The sequence below is a fragment of the Leopardus geoffroyi genome, chromosome D4 (genome assembly GCF_018350155.1).
Source record: "Leopardus geoffroyi isolate Oge1 chromosome D4, O.geoffroyi_Oge1_pat1.0, whole genome shotgun sequence".
In the NCBI taxonomy this organism is placed as follows: domain Eukaryota; kingdom Metazoa; phylum Chordata; class Mammalia; order Carnivora; family Felidae; genus Leopardus; species Leopardus geoffroyi.
In genome coordinates, this window is record NC_059342.1 from 31,577,341 (window position 1) to 31,587,046 (window position 9,706).

The following is a 9,706-nucleotide window of genomic DNA, read 5'->3' on the forward strand; positions in this document are numbered from 1 at the left end:
ATGTGGCAAATGTTTGTGCTAAAAACAAAACCCTCAGAGTTGTATTAGCACATGAAAAGGAACAAGGAACAATCCAGGTAACATAACTGAGTTTAAAAAAGGATGAAATAGAGACACTGGTATCTTTGATGTGAGATAGGTGTCTTTTACATGCTTTATTTATTTATTTACTTACTTATTTATATTTTATTATTTTAATGTTTGTTTTTTGAGAGAGAGAGAGAAAGAGAGAGAGCAAGCAGGGGAGGGGCAGAGAGAGAGACACAGAATTGGAAGCAGGTTCTAGGCTCTGAGCTGTCAGCACAGAGCTCAATGCGGGGCTCAAACCCATGAACCATGAGATCATGACCTGAGATGAAGTCAGATGCTTAACCAACTGAGCCACCCAGGCACCCCAAGTTATTTATTTATTTTAAACTAAGTTTATTTATTTATTTTGAAAGAGAAAGAGAGAGTGAGCGGAGGAGGGGCCAAGAGACAGGGAGAGAGAATCCCAAGTAGGCTCCACACTGTCAGCACAGAGCCTGATGCAGGGTGTAAACTCACAAACCTTGAGATCATGACCTGAGCAGAAACCAAGAGTCAGATGTTTAAGTGACTGAATCACCCAGGCACTCTATTTATCTTTTTTTTAAGTGTATTTATTTATTTTGAGAGAGAGAGAGAGAGAGAGCGAGAGAGAGGCAGGATGGGCAGAGAGAGGGGGAGAAAGATATAATCCCAACCAGTCTGACATAGGGTTCAAACCCATGAACTGTGAGATCATGACCTGAGCCAAAACCAAGTAAGATGCTTAAGTGACTGAGCCATGCGGATGCCCCTTTTACATGCATCTTTTCAATCAATGTTTAAAAAAAACAAAAGCAAAAACAAAACCCTAGGTAGTTCCTAACTATTCAAAATATAAATCCTATTCAACTGCAAAATATTTCTCAATCTCAGAGCCTCATGAACCATGAAAGGGACATGTGAAAGAGAAACCTTCCCATCTTGGAAGAAAATGGAAAACCTTCCATGCTAACAGGCAGCTAGGATCTGGCATTCCATTCCATTTCAGCCAAGCATCTTGAACTAGTCCTCCAGCATGAATGATGCCTTGTTTTAGTCTCTTCATGGTGCTCTTGCTCCCTGCATAAATGAGTCTAATCTCTTTCCCCAGCTCCTTGATGATGACCAGCAGCTCAGCCTATTTGTTTTGGGGTAGCTGGCTGTTCCCAGTTCCCTGAGCGTAGCCTAGAGATGGTAGCCTGTAGTCATTCAGCAGATGGCAGTAGTGTGAGGCTGTCTCCATAGTGGTAGAGCATGGGTGGACACCTCCAGCAGCATTGAGGGAGGCAGCAGGCACAGGACAAACATAAAAGCTTGCTTTCTTAAGAAATTACTTTATTTCTTTTTCTTTTTTAAAATGTATTTACATAAATTTAAGTTAGTTAATATACAGTCTTGGTTTCAGGAGTAGAAGAACCCAGTGATTCATCACTTACATATAAAACCCAGTGTTCATCCCAACAAGTGCTCTCAACACCCATCACCCATTCAACCCATCCCTCTACCCACATCCCCTCCAGCAACCCTCAGTTTGTTCTCTGTATTTAAGAGCCTCTTATGGTTTGCCTTCCTTTTCTGATTTTATCTTATTTTCTTTCCCCTCCCCTATGTTCATCTGTTCTGTTTTCTTAAATTCCATATATGAGTGAAATCATATGATATTTGTCTTTCTGACTGACTTTCACCTAGGATAATACACTCTAGTTCCATCCATGTTGTTGCAAATGGAGATTACTTTAAAAAGTAAAGGAAACCTTTCACAATATCTTATCAAAAGCAGACCAATAGTCCAAGAAAAGTTTATTTTTGAAGTGAGGAAGGAAAATTAAGCTTTAGTTTCATATAAGTACACTATTGATATTAAAGTTTAATTTTAAAGCCCTTATAATAACAATTTAAATTTTAGCCAACTTGACCATATATGAAATTCCTTTCTCAAAATTTCTATTCCATAAACCATACACAACTTTTAATGTGCATTTAGGTTTTGTCCCTTTTCTTTCTTGTTCTAGAAAGTCATTTTATTTTAGGACAAAATTACCTTTTTTCTTACCAAAAATTCATCTTCATTCCTCATACCTTTTTTAAACATGAAAATCATATACCCTATTTTTCATATACATTTTAAAGTTCTTATTATTTTTCTAGTAGGTTTGTTAAAAAAAACAACTTTTTTTTGCTGACAATTTAAACTTTATTAGTTCAGATGTTATTTTCTCTTTTTTTAATTTTTTAATGTTTATTTATTTTTGAGAAAGAGAGAGATAGAGTGCAAGCAGGGGAGGAGCAGAGAGAGGGAGACACAGAATCCAAAGCAGGCTCCAGACTCTGAGGTGTCAGCACAGAGCTCAATGTGGAGCTCCAACTCATGAACTGCAAGATCATGACCTGAGCTAAAGTCGGTCACTTAACTGACTGAGCCACCCAGGCACCCCAGATGTTTTTTTCTTTTTTTCAAAAGTTTATAAATCGTCCCTAGAAAAGAAATGATGCAAGGCAGTTATTACAGAATAATCACATAACTGCTTATACATTACATTAAGTGAATATTAACTTTTATGTAATATAGCTAAAATAAACCATATGCTTTTTTGAAATCATTGTGAGATTCACTTATGTCTATAGGCTTATCCTGATATTTCTCTGTCAGACTGGGAATGACTGAACAGGCAGTGGCAACAGAATCCCCACACTATTTCTGAAGAGTTCTGCTTTGAGTTAGGGAGGCAGAATAAAGATTTGAACATGGGACAACCTCTAAACTTATGGCAGAACTATAACTATCTGGGGAGCCATCATTAGAATTTCCAAACTTGAAGTAGTTATAAGAATTGAGGGAAGTTCTTTTAAATAAAGATTCCTGCCTGGCTGCAAATCTGAAAAGACAAGGCAAAGAATGAGCCTATCAAAGAGTGATTATAGACTCCCTTTGAAGAGTTAGCACTGTGTGAATACAGGACAGAGTGGCTGTTCTTGTACTGGCCTTTTCATCTGATCAGACAAACCCTGCTGTTGTGCAATACATTGTGGTATAAGTACAGTGGCTTTCAAACATGTTGGGTTGTTTTATAATAAGAAATATAGTGTATAGGGGTGCCAGGGTGGCTAAATCAGTTACATGTCCAACTTCAGCTCAGGTCATGATCTCGCGGTTCATGAGTTCAAGTCCCACATTGAGCTCTGTGCTGACAGCTCAGAGCCTGGAGTCTGCTTCAGGTTCTATATCCCTCTCTCTCTGCCCCTCCCCCACTCAAAATCTGTCTCTGTCTCTCAAAAATAAATAAACATTAAAAATAAAGAAAGCTATAAAAAAAGAAATATAGTGTATAGCATGTCTCAGCAAATACTTATATATGTAAAACCATATGAGCTACCAAAAAAAGTTTAATAGACTGACACATATTTTGTTTATTTTTAGTGTATACCATTCATGCATTTTATTTTGCATTTTATGAAATTATCTTCTGCTTAGATATAGATAATAAATACATCAAAAATAAATACATCTAAATTATAAAGTTAAAGATATATATTATTCATTTATCTCTGTAGATATGGATAGTATACATATTTTCTATTTATTTGATATTAGTCATAAATCAACAATGGCCTTGGCCATACTTTAAAAAACAAGAAGTTTCAGTAAATTCTTCCATAGTAGGAGAATAACTCTCCTGGGGGTGTTGCAGGGAGTATGGCCTGAGTCACAAAAGATGAGTCCGCAAAGTGCAGTTAAGTGAAGGTCCCCATACTGGAGTCAGAATGAGGCCCTGACTCCAGAATGACGCTTCTTTTTATTTGGATAATTGCTAAAGACTACATTCATAAAGTCAGCTAAGCAAGTGTGTTAATCAATCTAATGGTTTAGCTTTTCAAGGTTGAATTTCAAGTTAATTGGTTTCTATAACATTAGGAAGGGTCAGGTGTGAAGGAGGATCCGGCCCTCGACAAAGTTAATGGCTCTAGGCATTCCTTAGGAGAGGAGCTGCAGCCATGTTCAGCTATGTAAACATGTCCTAAGGCCTTGCACCTTCTCCAGCCCTTCCCTTTTGAAGTCTTTTCCTTTGATGCTTCTCTCCTGCATCTCCCACATGGGGGTTTCAGTGTTTCTTAGATTCCAAAAGGGTACCTGTTTTGCCTTCATTCTCTCAGCACCGATGTGCACAGTTTGTGCAGAATTAATTTATATTTATTAATCTTAGTGTTTTGACATTTTCTTTTTGGCTCATTTTGTATCTTAGCTCCTCTTCCAACATTTTAAACTATTTGTAATGTTTTCTTTACAGTGAAAAGTAGGAAGCAGGAAATTGTGAACTATTATTTATTAATATCCTATAGTAGATTAGCAAACAAATACATTTCAAAAGTTTAGAAATATTTTATTTCTCATAATTTTTTCTGAGTGTGGCATAAAATGTGTCTATTAAGAGACCTAAATATCTTTTGTCTCTTTGTAAGAATTAAAAAGCCAAAAGTAGATGAACTTACATTTAGCATTTAATATTTACCTTATCTGGATATGATTTAGATATTCAATGAATATTAGCTTAACTTAGTATAAAATTTGATCATATTTACTTATTTAAAGTACTGGTTTTTAACAGTTATGCTTGGATAGGCTTTAAATAGTAAACCATCATCTTAAGTTATTTTTCTTTTTAAATTTTTTTTAACGTTTATTTATTTATTTATTTATTTTTTGAGAGAGAGAGACAGAACACAAGCAGGGCAGGCCAGAGAGAGAGGGAGACACAGAACTGGAAGCAGGCTCCAGGCTCTGAGCTATCAGCACAGAACCCGATGTGGGGCTTTATCCCACAAGCCACGAGATCATGACCTGAGCTGAAGCCACCCAGGCACGCCAGTTATTTTTCTTGTTAATAAAATTTTAACACATGTCTGTTTTTATTAAACCTACAAATGTAGATTAGTATCTATTTATCAAAATTTATCCCAGATCATTTAAACTTGAAAAACATTTGAGATAGTTTCTATATTTCTGGGAGTATCCTTGATTTATATAAATGCTCAATTTTTTTGAGCTAATTAAATAAAGCTCTTTAAAAGTTAATTTTGACAATACCACCTACAGTTAAAGAAATATTACTTGTATACATAGACACAGAGATCTTATAGCTTTTGTTTTATAAAATTTTAGCCATGTCTCAGGGACAAAACTCAAAAGAACAGTCGAATCCAAATTGTATTTCTGGCAGAGAGACTAAGTTAAGGTTACCTGCTCAGATGATCAAAGTCCCCTTCCCTTCCCTTTCCTCATGCTGCAAGCATCCTTTTAGAATTGATTTTGAAGTCATTTTGTCTTTTAGAAACTTCTGCATACAAATCAAAGAATGCATCCCATTGTTTCTAAAAGTTTTAGAATCCTCTATTTTAAGGGTACCCCTTAAGATGGACTTATATCTAAAACAGTTTCCCCATAATGGCTATTCCAATTCCAAATCATCAAAAAGTTCACCCATTTTTTGATAAAGGCATGAGAGCCTGGCCCACAGGCCAGGTGCAACTTATCTTGCCTTTGTATTCCTTAAAATATCTTTACTATTAAGGACGCTGTTTTCCAACAGCTGTTTTAAAACACAGGGAATCACACGTTTTCACCTTTTGAACAGGATGGGTGATGTACCAGGAAGCTTTATAAAAACAAAAATAGATCCTGAATAAAGTCAGAGAGCTCAACCAAAGAAGAAAACTGAGAGGAGGACAAAAACTGAAAAGACAAAGATAATCCATGGAAGCAGAGACATCACAGAGAGCTCAAGTGAATACCTCACACAATTCAGAGTTGCTAGTTCCTTGGGGGTTTGTTTTTTTCAGATCCCACTTCTGACAATTATGTAAGGTCAAGCTTAAAAATAAATTAGCCAGGGGTGCCTGGGTGGCTTAGTTGGTTAAGCCTCTGATTCTTGATCTTATCTCAGGTCTTGATCTTGGGGTCATGAGTTCAAGCCCTAATGTGGGACCCTGCATTGAAGCCTACTTAAAAAAAATAGCAGTCATTTTTCCAGCAAAATGAGATTATTCAGGAATAGTGGGAGACTTGCAATTTGAGACAAGCAAACTAAAATGACTCATAGGCAAATCTGAAGAGACAAAGAGAAGGTCAACTTTTATTAGGCTTGAGGAGGAAATTAGAGAGGATTGTTTTAAACAAAATACACTGGAAAATAAGAGTTTGATGTGGTGGTTTCTCATTGGTTACAAGCAGTGGTTAGTGCATTGTTGCTGGAGCAGGAAGGGATCTTCCTTATTTTTCTTAAAAGCAAGAGATGGAATTTCTATGTGAAAAATGTCCACCTTTGTCAAGACAATTTTTATCTTCCTTATTCCTACTGGTTATGCAGGTTTCAAGTAGTATGTTCATGAGAGCTCCTTCAGGGTTTTCTGACTCCATGTTAAGTGGTATTTTCTTTATTTTTACACATATTTTATTAAGACAAGTGTATTACAGATATTTCTCTGTACCTCCAACCACCCACCTCCCCAAAGCTGTAGTTTCCCTTCTCATTTCTTTGTTCTTGAATAGCATATGTTTTAAGTTCTGATCAAGCCCAATTTATATATAGTTGTTTTCTTTTATACTTCATACATTTGTGTTCTATTTAAGAAATATTTGCCTTAGTGAAGATCATAAAGATTTTCTAAGTTGTCTTCTAGAAGTTGTACAGTTTCAAGCTTTACATTTATTTTTATAATCTATTTCCTTTAAATTCCTCTATGGTATAAAGTAAGAGTTTGATGTCATATTTAATATGTATACCCAATTATGTCACTGCAATTTTCTCAAAAGATAATTCTTTCTCACATTGAAGTTCTTGGCACTTTTGTAGAAAATAAATTGATTATATGTGGATCTGTTTCTGAACTTACTATTTGATCCCTTAATCTATTTCTATATTTTGACACAGATGCCACAGTCTTTTGATGTAGATTTTTATTAAATTTTGAAATATGGCACATTAAGTCCTTATGCTATTTTAAATTGTTTTGCTGTTATGTGGGGAATAAGCTTAGGAATTCCCTGAGCCTACATTGATGAGTTAACAAGGCATAAAGAATTGGAAAGCTATAGGATGTACACACCCAAGTTTGGGTAAACAAGATGAGGTAAATAAGACTAAGTAAGGCCCCCAGTACAGGACAAAGATATAGGAATAGGGAATCTCAAGATGAAAACATCCAAGATGAGGTAAACAAGATTAGGTATTCAGGGCGGAAATGTCCCCCAACTTAGTACAATAGCAGAAAGCTGCTTTCACAGGAAGGAAGGACCAAATTAGGTAAACAGGTAAATAGGGCTATAGACTGCAACAGAATGAAGTTGCACAGAGCAGACCTAATTAGCAAAAGAAAGGTGCCTTGTTGACCCTGAGGTAGCATGCTCAGTCTTTCCTGTCCTCTAGACCAGTTTAGGTAAACAGAGGGGGTGCCTCATGTTTGCTGTAAACAACCTTCCACGCAGCACCAGAATATTGTTTTGTATGGACCCAAAGTCCTAACACCGCATATCTCCAAAACCCCTATTCCCCATGCCCATGAGTTAATGCTCAGGATTTCATTGTCTCTCTGTGCATGCCCATCACACTTGTAAGCCTTCTGATCCTAATAAAAATGGAGCAAGGACCTTTACTCAGAGCTCTTGTCTCCTCCCGGACATTAGCATCTCTTGCATTTTTAATCTTGCATCCTGTTTTCTTGCTGGACAAGAGAGAACTCCAGACCCAGCGTCTACAACAGATGGTGACCCCGACATGACTGGAGGCAAGGGGACTACAGGCCGATGTAGATCAGGAGCCAACTTGGCCAGGAGGAGGATAACACAAGGACTTCAGGACGCTGCAGAACGACTAAAGAGCTCCAAGAAAAAAACCTCACTGGTTGACAGTCTTCCTGACAAGGTACAAGATAAAGTGAAACTATATTAGGATTCACTGCTGTGGAACTTTTGAGAGATTTATTATGGGAGTCTCCCTATCCCCCAAACAGGAACAATACATTCATATTTTACAATCATTGGAAAAGGTGGTTGACACTATCCTCAATCAGAAAGCACTCCTTAAATTATTAATGATTACCTAGCAACACTGCCCTTGGTTCCCAAAACAAGGAACTTATGATTTTGATGTTTGGGAACAAGTAGGGAAAACATTTAAAGCTCAGCATTCTGAGGGGGCTAACGTCCCCCCTAAGATAATCCTCACTTAGTCCATTGTCCATACTGCCCTCTTCCCCTTGAGTTCTGACGGTGTACATAAAGATGTAAAATTACCCAAAATAGAGGGAAAACTGGAGCTTTTTTATAGTCCACGTGTGCCTTCAGTGCCTTAAGAGCCAAAAGATACTCCCCCTCCTTCAAAAGGATGGGACGATATTGAGCCTCTAAAAACCTCACTGACTGGTTCTGATAAAGTCCTCACCCCAATGCAAAAGTACATTAAATAAGCACCTAAGGCCAGTAAATTCCAGCCATTTCCCATTGTCAGGCAAAATGGGCAATACATCCATAAAGGCCTGTTCTTTCCAATATTACAGAAATTGCAAGAATCAGTTCAGCTGTATGTCCGTTACAATCCTTTCATAATTGGCATTTTAGAAAATATTTGTGGTACCTGGGACTGGGGCTCTCTTATGAACATCATTCTGACCTCAGCCCAGTATGCTGTCTATGCCCAAGAGTTTCATAATGCTTGTGAGACTCATGCTGTGCAAAACTTGACTCTGCTATTGAGAGACTAAGAGAAAAATTACCAGGTGTACTCACAACTGCAAAGAAAAGACCTCCCCCCCCCCCCCCACCATTCCCGGAACCAGCCAGGGCATGCCGGTTGTGGTCTGACCTAAAGGCGGGAACCAATCAAGTTCTGCTGAGTGGTTTGAAAAAAAGGCGGGAACCAATCAAGTTCTGCTGAGTGTTCAGATTTAAATGTCAACCAATAACAGCTCTGTAACCGCAAAAAAATCCCTAACTTGTTTGTGCCTGTCTATAAAAGAAGCTGTAAGATCCTGGCTTGGGGCCTCTTAGCGTCACCGGCAACCAGTGCGCGGAGGACCGGGTTTGAACCTGCAATAAACAACCCTTGCCGCTTGGCTTTGACTCTGGACTCTGGTGGTTTGTTTTCCGGGGGTCTCTCGAATCAGGGCATATCACTATTCCGGTGTCTTTTTTTTTTTTTTTTTTTTTTTTTTAATGTATACTTATTTTGGAGACAGAGAGAGACAGAGCATGAATGGGGGAGGGTCAGAGAGAGGGGGAGACACAGAATCTGGAGCAGGCTCCAGGCTCTGAGCTGTCAGCACAGAGCCCTACATAGCACTCAAACTCACAGAGGGTGAGATCATGACCTGAGGCGAAGTCGGACACTCAGCCAACTGAGCCACCCAGGCACCCCTATTCCGATGAACAACTGTGTGACACGGGGCAATATTCCCAACCAAGGTAGCAAGCCCAACTTCCAATCGTTGTCAGGAAAGCAATGCATACAGTGACATTTTTTACACAAGCCATCCCTAATATGGGGGATTCTAACTTTCTCACTGTTTCTCCTCATACACTCCGGTTACTCTAACTATATGTTGGGGCTTCTCCCTCATTCATTTCCTGGAATAATAACTCTGATGATGAGAGCTGATTGTCTCTGGC

The 9,706-nt window shown here is 38.1% G+C and overlaps 1 pseudogene; it reads right to left on the reverse strand.

Annotated features, from left to right (window-relative positions):
- Nucleotides 1-1,028: 1,028 nt before the first annotated feature.
- On the reverse strand, nucleotides 1,029-1,291 carry LOC123593407 (annotated as a pseudogene).
- Nucleotides 1,292-9,706: the final 8,415 nt, after the last annotated feature.